Source organism: Drosophila virilis, chromosome 4 (assembly GCF_030788295.1).
Source record: "Drosophila virilis strain 15010-1051.87 chromosome 4, Dvir_AGI_RSII-ME, whole genome shotgun sequence".
NCBI classification, from domain to species: Eukaryota; Metazoa; Arthropoda; class Insecta; order Diptera; family Drosophilidae; genus Drosophila; species Drosophila virilis.
This window is the reverse complement of record NC_091546.1, coordinates 6147908-6167929: the sequence shown is the minus strand read 5'-3', so window position 1 is coordinate 6167929 and position 20022 is coordinate 6147908. Positions and strand designations below refer to the sequence as shown.

Here is a 20022-nt window from a genome sequence, read left to right as displayed (position 1 = left end):
GGGCAAAAGTTTTGGCGCCCACATGCATTGATAATAATGTCATGGGCAGAGGGGCCTACATATATAAATATATATACTTATACAATATACTTATGTGCCATGCCATTTTGTCATATGACACACACGCGCTTTGTTAGCACTAGTTTAGTTGCCCTTCTGCCCCAAACACGAGCCCATTTAGCTTAGGCTGGCGCAATAAAAACGCCTTGACTGGCATTTTTGGCCAAAAACTTTTCTCTTATTAAGATTAAAAATGGGCGAAACGCAGCTTGCTCTCTGCTTGGGCCGTGGCCCGCAGCTCTTAAAGCACTTTTGGCGGCCTGCTGATAAGCACAGCAGCAGAACACACACACACACATAAATACATACACATGTTAGCAAGCAGTCGTATTCAAGTGGGTGTCACGCATAAATTTCATAAATATAAGCGTCATTATTTCTGCTTGCCATTTTGCGGCCAACATCGCGACTTAGCGCCACAGTCGCCTCCCCCAGACTCTGACCTACCCACAACACTTACAGGCTTTTGTCACGTGCCAAACTTTTGCCATCACACAGTAGCACACAAGCACACATGCACACACACACGTTCAGAGTGCTACGCTCAATCTCATCTAAATGGCGCAATTGCGTTTCGCACACATGAAATTATGCTCTGAGTGTAGCTGGCAGCGTGCCAGAAAGACGAGACACAACAGTCCCGACAGATCCTAAAATATACCACACTCTAGTCAATAGTTCATAAACAAACGCCTCAGACATCAACAGAAATTCAAAAATATTTGTTAGACACCAAAGGATATAAAAGTCACAGTAAATAATAATATATTATATTATATATTTATAAACTGTCCCGACAAATACTTAAATAGAGCTCTATTATAGTCAATAAATAAACTGTTCAGACGTCCAAGAAATAAAATTAATGATATATTTTGCGCACTTAGGAATATAGATAATATTATTTGATCAAGATATATTTATAAACTAACAAGTTTTAATAAAAAAGTTTTAATCGAAAAGTTGACAAGTGTTCAAATACTTAGTCACAAGTTAAAAGAATTACTTGAAACTCGCTTTTCACTATCTTGCCATAATACTTCATATGTTTTGAAGAGAAGTGGCAATCCTGCGGCAACCAAGGTGGCAACGCTTGATAAGCAAGTTGCCAGAATGATATGAAAAGTGGTATGTTTCACAAATAAATATTATTTTTGCAAAAAATAAATCTACATAAATAAAATGAATTTAATAAAAATAAAATAAAATGCTGTTCAACAATTAAACGATCTTTCCCCTTGTTATTTTATCAAAACGGGGCATTTTAATAAAAAAAATATGCTTTCAATTTTAAGCTACGTTTAACATAAAATATTGCACGCTCTCCTTAGTAATCCTTTAGCGCCACGGAGCAAAGTTGATTGCCCCCCGATGGGGCACAGTGGCTGTCAATGGCATTGCCGCTGACAAAGTGACATCAATCAATGTGCGTTTGCCACGCCCGGTCGCAACCAGAGACGCCTCCAAATGTTATCAGCACTCGAGCATGGAGTGAATGGCGTGAGTTGCCAGCGTGTGAGCAGCTCGTTATGTCGACTTAGTCGTTCGGTCGTTGGGCGCACGTGGCGTATGAGTGTCGGCAATGGAAATCGCAATTGATTGACGACAATGAGCAGAAAGTAAATCAATTATCGTGAGCTGAACTCAGTGACACATAGAATATATTTATATATATATCTCATATATTTTTGGGCTGACAAATTGCTGTTGTTGTTTGGCAGTTGGCGCATTAAAAAGTTGCAGACACAAAGGAGTTTGATTTTGTTATGTTGTCAATTGTGTGTCTAGTAAAAAAAAGCACAATAAATTCGCAGTAATCTTGAGCGAGTATCTTAGCTATACATCAAATTGCTGAATCAGTGTAAACATATTCCTTTTCTTAAAAAAAAAAAAAGAAATAGGGGAAAATAATAAGAATTCACTAAGGAGAGATCAATATGCCAGATAAGCAACAACTCATTTTGGCTCAGCTTGCAGCTGCGGGCTGCTTTTTATGGCTACCGCTGTTTACATTATGGCCCTTTACAGTTTTCGCAGATTTATTTGCCTCGAACTGTGCAATAAATATGCAAATTTGTTGGCCAGCAAAAAGGGCGAAGAAGGAAAAACAAATAAAAATGGTTCGAGTACTTGGCTCGCAGTCAGTCGAAAAGCAGCTCATAAAAATGCATTAAACGACAAAGCGTACAAGAGATAAAGATCCTAACAAGTGGCCATTCTGGTGCAACCAACGTGCAACTTGCAACTGGCAACTGGCAACTGGCAACTGGCCGCAAATCACTTAAACTTGAAACAAGTGCAAATCTTTTGCGGAAACTCATTAGTTTTGTGTGCTTGCCAGCAAAGCGCGTTGCCTGCCACTTTTTGTTGCAGCTGGCAAATGGCAGCTGCGGTCTGCTTGCGGCAAATCCAATGCGTACGCAATAAGACGCCAAGCACCGAAAACTTCGTCACAGGCAAACTTGTCTACAATGAACTTTCCCCTAATGAACTTTTATGTGACGAACAACCTTATTAAGAAGTTCCCTCCCCCCCCAACACTTCAGCTGCTCTGTTGCAAGTTCACCTACAAAGCACAAAACTTTGTAATAACTCCGTGGAATGTGTTTTTGGTAAATAAATATAAATGAAAAACTTGTCAAGTTATGAGGCCTATCTTTAAGAACTCTACTTTAACAAAAGTCGCAACGGCGAACTTTTAAACAATGCAATTATTATTATTATTTTATTTGTGTGTGTTTGTTGGATATTATACTTGTGCAAATATTTTTTTTATAATTTGGCTTTAAGGTTTCTTACGAAAGTTAGTCTGGCATTCCTTTTTTGATAAACGTCTTTTTTTTTAAATTTAAGAAAGTTTCTTAACTACTGTAATATATAAGTACGATATAGATTTTTGTATTATTTACTTTTACTTTTAGGATCTTACATGTAAGAAAATGTAAAACATATTTTTATACCCTTGCAGAGGGTATTATTTTAAATTGTTTTTATGTGTAAGCTATGAAATATAATATAATTAAACAAGAGCTAAATAAAGTGTCTTTTAGGAATCATTTGAGAATAATTTATATGCAAGCGATTTTCGTATTAAGCAAAAAAAATCATCTTGAAGTTTAATTTATTCTTATGTTATATTCTTTCCAAAGCATGTTCTATTGGTTGACACATATATTTTTACAATTCTTAATAGGGACTATTCAAATATCTATCTTATAGTCTTCACTGTAGTTAAGCAGAGAGCACACTAATGGAACGGGCCCTTAGGACGTACTACGAATAACCATTGTGCTGCGTTGCTTACAGGATAAGGAAAATGATGCGAGGTGTTGTCATTTTATTGCCTTTAACTAAACGAACTTTTATTATTTTATTAGATTTCTTTTTATGTCGATGGGGGCGGGGGGTGAGGACTACGTGCCATGGCATGCTATGCGGTATGCCAGGCAGATACTACAACAAAGAATTTGTCTTGAGGACATGCCATCATTGGGCCAATGATTACATTATGCGACAATGTTGCCCATAAAGGCAACAGTAGCATAAAGGATAAACTAAAGCGCGAGTTGGCAGGGCAGAGATCGGAGTTGGGTTGGTGGTCGCTGCTTGTTGCTGGGGTGGGAGGGGGAAGGGTACGGCAGCATGGTTATCCTGCGCTTGCCATAATAAGCTATAAAAGTGACACATACATTTGACCTGATTTTACCAACACATTCTTTACGCGTCCTTCGCAACGCACCAAGCTCGCCCCGACCCGCCCCCCTCGGAGGCAACCTCAAAACAAGCCGCCTGCCGCCCGCTCCACTTACTTGGCACGTCGTTGCTTGCTGGCTTAATCCAAGTTTAAAATTATAAACTAACGATCCACCGAAGCACGCACACACACACACAGACATACACACACACAGAAGTGGGGCGTGGCGTGTCGAGGCGCCACAGAGCAAGGATTAAGTTTGGCGCACTGAACCGTGCGTGAACTAATGCGGGATCCTGTGCATTCGCCCTTGCATTCGCTACAATCACATCCAGCGCTTGCCAAGTGGCAAATGGGGAAAATGCGCAGCTACACTTGGCAAGGGTGTGTGCGTGTGTGTGTTGTTGTTGTTGTTGTTGTTTTTGCTTTATTGTGTGCTTTTTTGTTGTGCATGCTCAGTGTGCGTGTGCGTGTGTGTGTGTGTGTGAAGGGGAGTCAGCAAGGTCCATTCAGTTGCCGCGCCTTAGTTAGCTGATGGGAAAACAAAACAAGTAACTGACGCGCACGTAGAAATGTGCAACAGCATCGCAATTAAGGCGAGTGGAGCGGGCTGAGGTAGGAATAATAGCATGGGGCATGACTAATAGTAGAGAGCTTAAAAGCAGAAGAAGTAGAATCTCACTAAGCTTATTGTCATGTTGTAGAAGTAACTCAGAAATGGAAACGACAAATGCGTCGACAATGAGCTGAGCCGCGGGGCGGGGACTTCGTCAACTGCAAGCCACAACTGTATCCAATTAATTTAAGCTACTGCCAACTAGTTGTCACTCAATGCCACATCTGGACGCTTAATCTATAATCTGCATTATTGCACTCTTTTGGCATCCTGATTTCTGATTGAATTTGGAAACGGATACTTTGTGTTACACAATTAGGAGAAGCAATTAATGTCCTTTTGTCTTTGGGAGCATTTAACTTTATTGCTATTTATATCTTTTAGTATAATTATATTCATATGTGCATCAAAAAGTTTAACTAATCCACATACTCTAAGGGAAAAGTATCCTTATTCATGCCCCTCTTCCATATCACTAGATTTGCAAGAGTTTGATTAACTCTATTTGGTGTACTTATTAAATTAGGTACATGTGTGTCTGTTATAACATCTTTCTATTGAGTTTATCTTTATCTATATGCTCAAAGTTAAAAAACCTCACTAACTTTTCGTATTCATATCTAGAGAACACAAGGTTGGAGATCATTAAGCAAAGTATGCACTTTTTAATCGAAAAGAAAATTTCTCTCTGTGTCACATAGCAGAAAACGTTGAAACTCATCTCTTTGCACCGCGCAGCCAGTGTCTGTCAGCTCGTTTGTCTGCGACTTTATGAAATGGCCGCCAGCTCTGTTGATAATATGCAACGCTAATTAAATTTATAAAAATTAATTCGCCAGGCGCGCCGAGACAATTTGCAAGAATCTGTAGCCAACGGCAACGGCAAACAAAAATAAAGAACAGAAAAAAAAAAACGAAATAAAATATATAGCATAAAATTAAAAAGGAAAAACATGACGCCAGTAATAAAATAGAAACTGACTCTGAACTGACTTAATTAGCAGGCGCTGCTGCTTTTGGGTATCTGTGAAACAGACAAATTAAAACGCTGCCCCGTGAGCGTTCAAGTTATAATAAATACACCTCCCCAAACCCGCCCGCCAACCGAAAAAACTTGCCCCAAAGTCATGAAAAAGTTTCGTGCAACAGAAATTGCAGTTTTAAGGCGCCAGCTTGGCAAAAATGTTTAACTTGTTGGACGCAGCGCAGCTGCTTGACAATAATTTGAACATGTCTCAAGTTGATCATTAGCATATTTCATAGGCAAACAGCAAAGGGAAAACGGGCCAGGGGCAGGGGCAGGGGCAGGAGCAGGGGCATGGGCCGGGGCAGGGCAACATAGAGGAGGTGAGTTGCGCTTTGGCGCAGTGACATATTTTTCCCATTGTCTGCCAAGTAAGTAGACGACGCATTGCTATAATCTGCCAGCATCTGAAAGGTACTGCCCGGGGCGGGGGGTATACATGCTGGCGGGAGTAGGGTTGGGGGTCTCTGTCGCCTTGCAGCCAGCTGCTGTTTACACATCGACGTCTTTGACGCGCCCAAAAATGCGCTCAGCCGTGTGACCCATTTAGGCAAGTCTCCAACCGACTGAGTGAAAAAATGAGCTGCAACTGTTTGTTGCATATACATGAGGCATGAAGCGGATGCTGCAGCTGCCTCCCGTTTTCCTTCTCAGCTTCCTCTGCTACTTGCAACCCAATCTGTTGGCATGCAGTTACCATAAACTCATTTGATGAGTTGTGCGCATTTTAGCGCAATTTTATGCCGTCTAAGCTCCAATAACGGGGCAGGTGGCAAGGCTGCCAGCGAGCGTTGCCAGACAGACAGTTGCCAGGGACACGGCACAAAGTTATCAAAGCTCATAAGCTGCGAAATTTAATTCGCTTCACGGCCTTAAAGTAAGTACCAAGTGTGCTCGAGTAAAGTGTGCTAGCAGTAAGATATCCTGTAATTATTATTATGGCTCTTTGAGTTTTTTAAAAATTGTTTTGTCTCTATTTAGAAACTGCAGCTAAACAATGCTGATTTTTTTGATGTTAATAAGACGGTAAGAAATATGTCTTAAATTACTTTTTGGGCGAAAAGTAAACACAAATTATTCGCGCTATTCTTGAGATTAAGTATTGATTGATGATCTTTACTTGTGGCACAAGCGTCCTAGATTTCGATCAACTCTTTATGCTGATAGTTTTGGCAGATGCCTGCATCTTGCTGCTAGAAACATGTTCCTAACTAAACTTTAAATTATGCTTGCAGTCGCTGCTGCCCTCATAAATAGGCAACATTTTCTTTGAGGAAGAGCAGCAAGCAGCTGCTAGGGTAGCAGCATTAAATGGTTTAGTTCACAAGAAGTTCATTTTGGTTTTTTCGTTTCAATCCTGTCCAACTAAATATTTTATTAACATTATTTTGTTTAAAAAAAAGTGAAATGACATTCTAAAGTTCAAGGGTTTCCCGTATTAATTTCTCATTAATTGTATTTGAGTTAATTATATAGATACTGTACTTCATTAGCTTCAAAGCGAGCAGCCAAATAGGTTTCGTTAATCCTGTTTTGATGGCTATTTGGCATGCTGAGTATGCCACGCCCAGGGCTAACCTAGCAGTAGACGCCCACTCACACGCGCACCCTCACACAAGCACACACACACCCTTACTTCAAAGTTAATTTATGCGGAAATCTAGCAAATAACAAATAGATGCTGTGGCATCCAAACAATTTAATCAAATCTACAAGAACAACGTGCAACAACAACAGCAACAACAGCAACAACGACAACAACAAAAACAATGGCGACTTAATTAAATTTCCGCATGCCACGCCCCAACACACTTCGAAGCGTCGCCAACAACTTGCAACTTGTTTGAATTATTTTTTGCTCTCTTTTTTTTTGTTGTATTTTTAAGCCACTTGAAGGCGTCGTACCTTCTCGCCCCCCAAAAAGAAGCGAGAGAAAATGGTAAGTGGAATGGAAAAGGCACGCGCACAGCGCCCCCAGCATTCGAGGGGGCGTGCCAGTTATTCACAAGAATTTCGCCTGTTGATGTGCTCAATCGTGGGTGCGTATATGCTCTGGCATTGCCTGCTAATCAGTGGGTTTAAGCTGTCTAATTTCCATCAGTTTGGCTCGCTCTTACCCACTCCACCTCTCTATATTTCTGTCACTCTCTCTCCCTCTCTCTCTCTCTGTCTGTCTCAGTCGCAGTCGCTCTGCGTAGCGCTTAAATCAGAGTAATTAACTTTCAAGTCAATTTGCAAGCGGTAAAATGTGAAAGTACCCCTCACCGACGCTTGGACTCATGTCTATCAGGCTTGTCAGCTGCCACCTACTTTTTTGGGGAATCGCATTGTTTCAGAGTTTCCATTAAATGAACTTTTAACGCATGCTCGGGTTCTAATTGGCGTACCATCCACATTTTGCCAGCCTAATGTGGTCTAATTAAAAAAGTCAGTTTAACTCCACGATTCGAAAATACATATACTCATATAGCAATAGAAAATACATATACTCTGCTATCACAGCAAAGCATGGCGCTGCTCTGTAGTCGAGATATGGCCAGACGAACAGGACGAAACTTTTGCTCTTGTTGTTGTTTCGGTTATTGTAGCTGTTGTTATTGCCGTTGTTGTTGTTGTGACAACGCAACTTTGTGTATGCATACAAATATTACAAGTTAAAAGTTGTAGAGTGCATATTTTTACCATAGTCCAAAAAATTTGGTTACTTTGTTTTCCGGTTTAAGGCATAAAGAAAAAAACCACAAAAAAATGGTAAAAATGTTGCAACAAGCAGCTGCCGAAGGCCAAATACCCTGCTGACGGAATTGCAAGGTGTGTAATTGGCTTCATTTATTACTAAGGTAATTTATATTTAGCGAGTTCTTTCAGGATTCATTATATATATTAAATCTAGTTTGAAAATAAGGAATTCTATTTTAGGAATATTGGATGTACAAAAATATATTCGGTGTGGGGTGGCCAGACGAAATTTATTAAGTTTGAACTTGCAACAAACGAATGCCCCCATCTTAAACCTAGTAGAAACTGGGTATAAAAAACTGAATTTTAACATTTTCATCTTTGTTGCAAAACTGGGTCAATAAATTTGCAAGTAATGCATAAATTTTGGTTGCTGCAAAACGAGTCTGAAACGAAAACGAGAAACGGGAAGAGGAACGGGAATGGGATGGGTAACGGGAACGGGAACAGTAAGTGTAACTCGGAACTGGAACTGGAACCGGAGAGCCCGTGCAAGACGCGGAATTAAAATAAATAAAAATTAATTGGCTTGCTGCAAATGAAAAGTAAATAAGGCAGCACTCAAGTGGCTCTGTGGCAACAACAACAACAACAACAAGCAGCGCGAGCGGCACAGCTGACCAAATTGTACACATACACATGCACGAATGTGGAGTTGAGGAGAGGCAAGTTTATTAAAAAACAAATAAAAATGCACAAAGTAAAACATGAAGTTAGCTCAAGTTGTCTGAGCGCTTGCCAATTGAAATATTTGTTTGCCAACAGCGACCTGAGCGGGACGTGGGAGACAGTGAAGGGTGGTGCTGTCACATAAAGCAAATAAAGTGCTGCATCAACAATTTGACAGCGTTTGTGCGACAAACACAAAATTGAACTGACCAAAAGTTTGCCAACAGCAAACTGAAGTCAAAGATTTGTGAAACAACAATTTAAATGTCAAGATGTTTAATAATATAGGTATATAAATTAATGAATTAGATTCCACACACTGGTAAAGAGAACATTTGAAAAATATATATATCTCATTTTTTTTAACTATATTTCTTTGTTAACAACAACAGGCGCTCACAATTTACATTTCAGATTTTTTTTAACAAAAGTTTTGTTTTGTTTGGCTTGAACTTCACATAAACTTTACGTTCTCTGTACTCGCTGGACATCTTCACTCAGCCCCTGACACCTGTCGCAAAACTTAACTTATCTTGGACTTCCCCCCGCGCCACATCCTCTTGGCCAACCACACATGCGAATCATATATGCCAACCGACCGAGTTGCACTTGTATTCGGTTTCGACCAAATGCATTTTGAGAGATTTTCTTGTTTCTCTCGTTTGGTGAGCTGTCACCCCGCCCACAGCCTCGGCGTCTATGCTTTGATTGCTGCTTGCATGCAATTTAAGTATTTCTCTTCATTTTTTAAGGCCTTGGCTGTGTATGTGTATGTGTGTATATGTGTATGTGTGTTTGTGTGTGTGGCTGACTTTGAAAGGATCTCATAAATTGGACAGAAGGCAGCTGTGTGCCGGCGCATTATTTTTACGATTTTTACGAGGTTTGGATTTTTATCCATCGTTATTCCTCTGGATTAATCTGGCATTCCACTCTGAACACATATTTTTTAGTCGAAATTCATGTCCAAGTCTTACATCAAGATTCATATATAGACAGATCGAAATTTCCCATCCCCATAACTCGGTCAAAACTTAACCGATTTTTACAAAGCTTGGATTTTTATCCATGGTTTTCCCTCTAGATTGATCTGGCATTCAAATCTGAACACATATTTTTTAGTCGAAATTCATGCCCAAATCTTACCTCAAGATTCGTATATAGACATAGGTCAACTTTCCCATCCCATAACTCGGTCAAAACTCAACCGATTTTTACGAGGTTTGGATTTTTATCCATGGTTTTCCCTCTAGATTAATCTGGCATTCAAATCTGAACACATATTTTTTAGTCCGAATTCATGTCCAAATCTTATCTCTATATAGACTCAAAATCTTACTCCAAGATTCGTATATAGGCATAGGTCGAAATTTCACATCCCCATAACTCGGTCAAAACGCAACCGATTATTATGAGATTTGCATTTTTATCCATGGTTTTCCCCCTAGATTAATCTGGCATTCAATTCCGAACACATATTTTTTAGTCGAAATTCATGTCCAAATCTTACCTCTAGATTCGTATATAGACTCAAAATCTTACCTCAAGATTCGTATATAGACAAAGGTCGAAATTTCACATCCCCATAACTCGGTCAAAACGCAACCGATTATTATGAGGTTTGGATTTTTATCCATGGTTTTCCCTCTAGATTAATCTGGCATTCAAATCTGAACACATATTTTTTAGTCCAAATTCATGTCCAAATCTTACCTCAAGATTCGTACATAGGCATAGATCGAAACTTCCAATCCCCATAACTCGGTCAAAACTCAACCGATTTTTATGAGATTTGGATTTTTATTCATGGTTTTCCCTCTATATTAATCTGACATTCAAATCTGAACACATATTTTTTAGTCCAAATTCATGTCCAAATCTTATCTCTAGATTCGTATATAGACTCAAAATCTTACTCCAAGATTCGTATATAGGCATAGGTCGAAATTTCACATCCCCATAACTCGGTCAAAACGCAACCGATTATTATGAGGTTTGGATTTTTATCCATGGTTTTACCTCTAGAATAATCGGGCATTAAAATCTGAACACCGATTTTTTAGGCGAAATTCATGTCCAAATCTTACCTCAAGATTCGTATATAGACATAGGTCACCTTTCCTATCCCATTACTCGGTCAAAACTCAACCGATTTTTACGAGGTTTGGATTTTTATCCATGGTTTTCCCTCTTCATTAATCTGGCATTTAAATCTGGACACCGATTTTTTAGTCGAAATTCATGTCCAAATCTTACCTCAAGATTCGTATATAGACTCAAAATCTTACCTCAAGATTCGTATATAGACATAGGTCGAAATTTCACATCCCCATAACTCGGTCAAAACGCAACCGATTATTATGAGGTTTGGATTTTTATCCATGGTTTTACCTCTAGAATAATCGGGCATTAAAATCTGAACACCGATTTTTTAGTCGAAATTCATGTCCAAATCTTACCTCAAGATTCGTATATAGACATAGGTCAACTTTCCCATCCCATTACTCGGTCAAAACTCAACCGATTTTTACGAGGTTTGGATTTTTATCCATGGTTTTCCCTCTTCATTAATCTGGCATTTAAATCTGAACACCGATTTTTTAGTCGAAATTCATGTCCAAATCTTATCTCTAGATTCGTATATAGACTCAAAATCTTACTCCAAGATTCGTATATAGGCATAGGTCGAAATTTCACATCCCCATAACTCGGTCAAAACGCAACCGATTATTATGAGGTTTGGATTTTTATCCATGGTTTTACCTCTAGAATAATCGGGCATTAAAATCTGAACACCGATTTTTTAGTCGAAATTCATGTCCAAATCTTACCTCAAGATTCGTATATAGACATAGGTCAACTTTCCCATCCCATTACTCGGTCAAAACTCAACCGATTTTTACGAGGTTTGGATTTTTATCCATGGTTTTCCCTCTTCATTAATCTGGCATTTAAATCTGAACACCGATTTTTTAGTCGAAATTCATGTCCAAATCTTACCTCAAGATTCGTATATAGACTCAAAATCGTACTCCAAGATTCGTATATAGACATAGGTCGAAATTTCACATCCCCATAACTCGGTCAAAACGCAACCGATTATTATGAGGTTTGGATTTTTATCCATGGTTTTACCTCTAGAATAATCGGGCATTAAAATCTGAACACCGATTTTTTAGTCGAAATTCATGTCCAAATCTTACCTCAAGATTCGTATATAGACATAGGTCAACTTTCCCATCCCATTACTCGGTCAAAACTCAACCGATTTTTACGAGGTTTGGATTTTTATCCATGGTTTTCCCTCTTCATTAATCTGGCATTTAAATCTGAACACCGATTTTTTAGTCGAAATTCATGTCCAAATCTTACCTCAAGATTCGTATATAGACTCAAAATCTTACCTCAAGATTCGTATATAGACATAGGTCGAAATTTCACATCCCCATAACTCGGTCAAAACGCAACCGATTATTATGAGGTTTGGATTTTTATCCATGGTTTTTCCTCTAGAATAATCTGGCATTCAAATCTGAACACATGTTTTTTAGTCGAAATTCATGTCCAAATCTTACCTCAAGATTCGTACATAGGCATAGGTCGAAACTTCCAATCCCCATAACTCGGTCAAAACTCAACCGATTTTTATGATATTTGGATTTTTATTCATGGTTTTCCCTCTATATTAATCTGACATTCAAATCTGAACACATATTTTTTAGTCCAAATTCATGTCCAAATCTTATCTCTAGATTCGTATATAGACTCAAAATCGTACTCCAAGATTCGTATATAGACATAGGTCGAAATTTCACATCCCCATAACTCGGTCAAAACGCAACCGATTATTATGAGGTTTGGATTTTTATCCATGGTTTTACCTCTAGAATAATCGGGCATTAAAATCTGAACACCGATTTTTTAGTCGAAATTCATGTCCAAATCTTACCTCAAGATTCGTATATAGACATAGGTCAACTTTCCCATCCCATTACTCGGTCAAAACTCAACCGATTTTTACGAGGTTTGGATTTTTATCCATGGTTTTCCCTCTTCATTAATCTGGCATTTAAATCTGAACACCGATTTTTTAGTCGAAATTCATGTCCAAATCTTACCTCAAGATTCGTATATAGACTCAAAATCTTACCTCAAGATTCGTATATAGACATAGGTCGAAATTTCACATCCCCATAACTCGGTCAAAACGCAACCGATTATTATGAGGTTTGGATTTTTATCCATGGTTTTCCCTCTAGATTGATCTGGCATTCTAATCTGAACACATATTTTTTAGTCGAAATTCATGTCCAAATCTTACATCAAGATTCGTACATAGGCATAGGTCGAAACTTCCAATCCCCATAACTCGGTCAAAACTCAACCGATTTTTATGAGATTTGGATTTGTATTCATGGTTTTCCCTCTATATTAATCTGACATTCAAATCTGAACACATATTTTTTAGTCCAAATTCATGTCCAAATCTTATCTCTAGATTCGTATATAGACTCAAAATCTTACTCCAAGATTCGTATATAGGCATAGGTCGAAATTTCACATCCCCATAACTCGGTCAAAACGCAACCGATTATTATGAGGTTTGGATTTTTATCCATGGTTTTACCTCTAGAATAATCGGGCATTAAAATCTGAACACCGATTTTTTAGTCGAAATTCATGTCCAAATCTTACCTCAAGATTCGTATATAGACATGGATCAACATATTCCACCCCCATAACTCGGTCAGAACTCATAAGATGTAAAGCTTGGCTTTTTGTTCATGGCTTGCCCTCTAGGTCAATTTGGCATACAAATCTGGATTCATTACTCTAGTTTTTATGTTTGTCCTACTTTCTTAAAACTTTTATCCAAAGCTCTATATAATAGCTTGGGAAATTTTGCCCACAACAGTGGGGAAATGGTTTACTGTCCGATCGGTTCCAAAGTCATTTTCATATGTACCACGGGCAATGCCGGAGTAAACTATCCGCTGTTGAAGTCATAAAACTGTATTTAATATATAAAGATTTCATGGCATTTATGTTAATATTTTAGTATTTTTGTTTGTTATATTTTATATTATATATTTTTTTGTTTCGTTATATTCTTTTTATTCATAAGTTTATTCAAGCATTTGAACTTTTAAATTAAATACTTTCAATACGTTTTCGGCATTTGTTTTGTTATAATAAATCAATGCAAAATTTAGTTTTTCTAATGAAAATTTATGGCATTTTCCACATATATTGAATATCAAAATAGTTTTTTTGGTCCATAAATTATGCACACATAATTGCTTAGTTCAGCTGGCCGAAAGTGCTGGCAACGCCACCTGCCGCCGCAGTTTGACAAACACACACACACACACACACACACACATAGGCCGGGCATGTCGTGAATTGAAATTGGTTTTAATGAAGCGTCCGTTACGCTCGGTCTGGTCAGAGCGTAAATTGATTGGCGGCCACTGTAAACCGCAAATGTTCGCTTGGCCATCGTCAATATCTGCAGTGTTTTGGCCAACTCAGAGCCCCGCGAAATTGCGGCGGTTTGTTGGCCCATTTACAGCGCTCGCGAAATCTGCTGAGGTGTGAAAGCCAAAAGTTATTGGAGCACGTGCTCGAGGTCCCACCCCCTTACACAGCAATTAGACGCAATAAATCACAGACGTTTATCTATTCTCTGTCTGTGTGTGTCTCTTAGTGCGTGTGTGTGGTTGTCTGTGCGGGTCGCCCACAGGCTGGCTAAGATAGCCAGGATTACGCGCATTGCTGCTGGCTGTAGGCTCAAATATTGCTCACATGACTGGCCTCGGTCTTTGTGCAGCCAGTCAAGCGTAAGCCTGTCTGTACAAATAGTTAGCTGCCCCATAAATATATGTTATTGTATATGTGCCCAGCACATATATGCTTGGGCATACATAGAGAAAGAACAGGTTTTGGCGGTATTATTGACACGCCTGAAATCTTGGCACAGCGCCCGCGGCATTTTGGCCTGTTTCGCGTAATTGGCAACAGATTTTGGCGCTTTGTTTGCCGATTGATTGCAATTGTTGGAACATGATATGACACTAAGCCCATCAATATGTGTTCGTATTTAGGGACTTTAAATGACTATAAAGCTGCGAGACTTCGCATTGCTGAAATATGCCTATCTTGTAGCATACTTTTTAGCGCTCAAGTGTTCAGGCTAGAGCATTATGAATTGTTATAAAATTGTTAATTGACAGAATTATTATTAAATTATTCTTTTGATTGTAATTAATTATATTATATTTTGAAGTATTATATCTTCATAGCATCATTTGCATTATGTTAGAGCACAAAAACTTAGGAAGTTTGGTTGATACCAAGAGTCATTATTTATGGCTCGTTTTCAATTCTGTTTTTTAATTTATATAGAATATTTAATGTCATGGGCCCAGAAGGAAAGAAGCTGCAGTTTCTAGTTGAACTGCTGTGATGTGAATGTCTAGCATATATTCACGACTGCTTTCCATTTCACAAATTAAACTTATACGCATCCTTCAAAAGACAATACGAATCCAAGTTGGTTCATGGCAACAATTTAATCTATCTGTTAATTCACGTTGATGAAGGGTATTAATTGGTCTAACCGAAAATGCTTAAGGCGTTAATTTTCAATCCTCAATAAAATTGTTTGATTTTTGTCGCCTAATCAAAACTCAAGTTCAGAAGCTCTCCAGACAGTCGCTAACAAAACATAACCCCCATAATGTTGCATGCCTTTAATGGTGCCACATGTTAAGTTTATGTGCCCAACCAAAGGGCCACAAAGTATAATAACAACACACACACACACACACATATACAAAAATCCACAAAAATGAAACGGCAATAATAAATGATGCGAGGGAAGAAGCGACTCACTTGCAGTTAGGCTCACAGGTGAAAGTCAAAAAGTCGTTAGGTGCAAAAGTAAACGAGACTTTTTAGGGCAAAAAGGGGTGTGCGGTAGGGGAGGGGGGGGGGGAGGGGGTCTCACTTTTATACGGCATGTGTAAGTCGTTTTAATTATGCAGCAGGCTGGCTGAAACACAAATGCAAAACTCATGTCTTTAATCTCAGGCTTAATATCAATTTGCGGCACAGGAAAACATTTGAAACCAATTAAGAGAGAGACAGTGAGACAGTGTGAGAAAGTGAGAGAGAGAGAAAGAGAGAGGCAAAAGCTGCATGTCCATCCGGTTTTATAGCCTGATTTATGCAACTAATTAGCAGAGCATCATAATTAGCTGCAGGTAACTCGCCTGCTCCAGAACAGGGCCAACAATATTATTATTATTATGATGATGATGATGATTATTATTATTATAAATTTATTAGGTCCCTGTGATGCGAGCGTTTGGGCCATTGACGAGCGGCTGGTTAAATTGATAGCTGCTTTCGACGGTTTGCCATATACACACATATGCTAATTGGCGCTTCTGCATAAATCATAAGCTGTGCATAGCAAGTGATTGGTATGTAATTAAGTCCAACATAAATGCGCCCAATTATGCTCAAATCGAGCGAAAAAAAAAAATAGTACAGCAAAAGCAAATTGAATCTGTAAGGGCCGAGCCGTGAGTTTGGCCCCGAGCTGGTTTGCTTTTTCATAATTTTTCCCAGTTGGTTTGGCAACTGCAGAGAGTGCTGATTGATAAATTGATTGATTGATTGATTGATGGCTTGATCGTTAGCGTGGCCAGATGACACCGAGGGCCGGCGGCAACAATGTGCAGCCAAAAACTCTTGGCCAAGTTGATTTTGTCAGTTGGCCCTTTTTTTTTTTGGGGAAGAGGGGAATTTATCTTTTTGGTATTTTTTTTGATGTTTTTGTTGTTGTTGTTGTTATTGTTGCTGGCGTTGTCATAAATTGAGATTAATCATGTTTCCGATGGCCTTTTTTCTGGATTGACGTTGTATACAACATGATAGCACTTAAGCGGCTTAGCAACCGTTGCCCTTTTATGTGCGACCCCTCAGACACACACACACACACACACACACACACGCGCACAACAGCAGCGTATGTGTGTGTAAATCGCGTAAATTTTTAAAGCCTTAAACGTTGCCCTTTGTTTCATATGTCATTGTTACTGCTGCTGCTGCTCTTATTTTTAATGATAAGTTAATGCGCACAATTAATTAATTATTTTAAAACTATTAACGATACTTTTAGTAGTTAAGCCATTTTATATATTTATTAGTGTGTTTTCCAGTTTGATTATGGGATTCACTTTTTCTATTGTCTCATTTGATGCAAACAAATTTTTTAATACATATGAAAAGTGTTTGCTAAACAATATTTAAATATTAACTTATTCAGCAAATTATTTCGTTGGTTGATTTATTTGGTTATAGCTTATAAAATTGGTAAATAATTTTTTAATTTATTAATTAATTTTATTTGTTTGGTGTTTTCAATTTATATATTGCAAGTTTCGTTTAATATAATGTGTTGAATACATTTATATTTTTTTATATATTTTTGTTGTTGTTTTTTTTAAGTTCAATATTATTATAATTTATTTTTAGTTCAGGTTTAATTTTCAATTTAATTAATTAATAGTTTGTTTAAAGCGTATGTCAAACTTTGCTATTAAAGGTTATTAAAAAGGTGTTAAAATTAGCATATTCTTTTTATTTATATGTATTGTTTGTTATGTAAAATCGGTTATTATTTTGAATGATATAAATATAAATATTTTATATTTGCGAAGTTGCTTTCAACTTTAAGTTACAGCAAAAACATTCAGTCTTTTATTAATTTTATTTACTTTATATTTTATATTTTATATTTGTTACTCATTATTTTTTAAGTCAGTTGTATTAGTATTTAAAATTTTTATTTTGCATGACTTTATTTTAAATATTTGTAGAGCTTTATTTTTTCGAAATTTTCGCACTTTCTTTTTTAATTGCGTTTTTAATGAACAGCTTTACACATGCTTCGCTTAATGGAGAGCTCATTCGTGATTGTCATGTCATTAATGCATTTTAATCATAATTATTATCATTATCAAATACGGCGCAGATTAATTAAACTATTTACACGAGCGGCTTGATTATGATTAACTGCCATTTTAATGGCAACAGCTTCACACACCATTCATTACACACACACACACACGCACACTCACAGCCTCACAAAAACAGCATAATATATTGCAGCATTTATTTTATTTTTTTTTTAATTTAATTCATTTCATTATTCATGCTGGCATTGATTCGACTGAACAATTTTTCTTATCAGCTCACATCAAATGCGAGTGCCCATAAATTTCGGCTATCATATCACATTAATATAATTTATCCTGGTCGTATACTCGCAATACTCGCTGCACTTCAACCACGCGGCACCACTCAAGTGGCATCCCGCATAAACACTCATTTATTGCCTCTTACGAATTTTGGCATTCAATTTTACATTCGGGCGTAATCTTTCACGGCACGAGCTTTGATCACATCAAATACTGTTAAAATTGTCGTCGTTGTCTCCACAACTGTCGAGAAAACGCGCGCACCGCCGTCAACAACTGAAAATGTACTAACTGGAGGCTAAGCAGCAGCAGTCGCAGCAGCAGCAGCCGCAGCCGAGGCTAGGATGCTGTAAGGAAGATGCGGCCATAACAGTAACAGCAGCTGTAACAGTAGCAGTCGATGTTATGCCCACCATGTTCATACAGCTGCTACATTGGCTAATGTGATAAGCGGACAAAAAGCGGACAAGAAAATGTTCGAAACTGCTGCTCTTAATTTGTGCACAATTGCGACGCTGTTAAATTCGCGCAGTAGGTTACTAGGTTGACCCACTGACTGCACTTAACATTTATGCCGGCCTTAACAGCGGGAAATTTGCTCTTTTGACACAACCAGCCGGCTGCTGTTAAGCGCATGTTGGTTGATGTTAAGCGCATATTGGCTGCTCTGCTCAACAAGTAAATAACTTAATTGGCTTCAAACAATTATTATCGCTCATTTAAACACATTTTTTTAGCTATTTTATATTAAATTCGAATATTTATAGAATTTAACGACGTTCAGTCTCTTATATTTTGCACCTACTACAAAAGACGCCTTAAGAGGCAAACTAATATTTTTTTTATATTTGCAATGGAACTAGCTAAGCTTAATTTAAGTCGCTAGCTAGCTAATCTATGTTTTAGTTGGCTTAGATTCGAATTTAACTCCAATGCTCGACTTAACATTTGCTGTTTTGTGCTCTTTGTTAGCTAACATTGACTAACAGCTAGTTGCCATTCTGTTCTCTCTGCAGCTAACACTCTGTTAAGCTGTTGCCTGCCTCTGCTCTCTTAGTTATGCGCTCTTTGACTGTTAGCTACTTCTGTTAGTCTATGTTCTGTGTACGAGCATACATCAAGTCAGCTTAGGCGCAGCGCAAGAAACCCAACCGCTCTCAAGTCTTATGGTATTATTTGTCATAAATTTGAAAAAGGCCACAAATCATCGATTTGTGCCATGATTTGTATCTGGATTTCAATTAATGCAGTGCAGTGCTCATTATTCAATAAGATTAAACTTAGTTTTTTAATGCTTAGTAATAAGATAGTGGTGTGGAATGCTAGTGGATATGTTTGTGTGTGTTTAGGAGATTATGTGTACTTTTTGCAAATGTCGTTAACTAATTCGCTAAATACTCTAAAGTAGAAAGTTGAGATAAACTATCTTTTTATGGATTGTTAAATACATTTGTATAATTAAGATGTTATATTACAATCTTAATAATCAATGTTTATAATGTCAACATCTCTCGTTACCTTTCTTCAAAATGACAACAAAAACAAAAAATGTCGATTATCTTCCCTAGGGAAATTGTATTTCGCATGAAAACCTCGTTGGCTTTTGAGCTTTTAAAGCAGCATATTGCCAATCTGCTGCAAGGGCATTTAATATTCGGCGCATCGAAACACATCACTTTTTTCATGTTAATCCATTTGAAAAGTTGTCAAATGATTTAAGCCATTCACTTGATGTCCGGTTTTACTCACATGTGAGTGTTGTCCTTATTATTTTGTATTTAATAAAACCATGTTGTCAAAGCCCACATGCCCCGCCCACGCGAAATGCTGCGTTGTCAAAGGTATGCATATATGTGCGTGGCGTATCCCGGCAAAGGATCTGCTGCAACAGGGCAGCAAGCGGCACACAGAAAGAATATTCTGCATGCCTTCGCTGGCTTGTTGAGAGTTG

The 20022-nt window shown here is 38.0% G+C and overlaps 1 protein-coding gene across 1 annotated transcript in view; it reads right to left on the bottom strand.

Moving 5' to 3' along the window:
- The window catches only part of CadN2 (Cadherin-N2), a 70915-nt gene extending 52144 nt beyond the window's left edge, over window positions 1-18771 (bottom strand). The window contains exon 1 of the mRNA XM_070209146.1: window positions 18217-18771. The gene's annotated coding sequence lies outside the window, so the exon portion shown is untranslated. The remainder of the gene's footprint in view (window positions 1-18216) is intronic.
- Between the last annotated feature and the right edge of the window lie 1251 nt (window positions 18772-20022).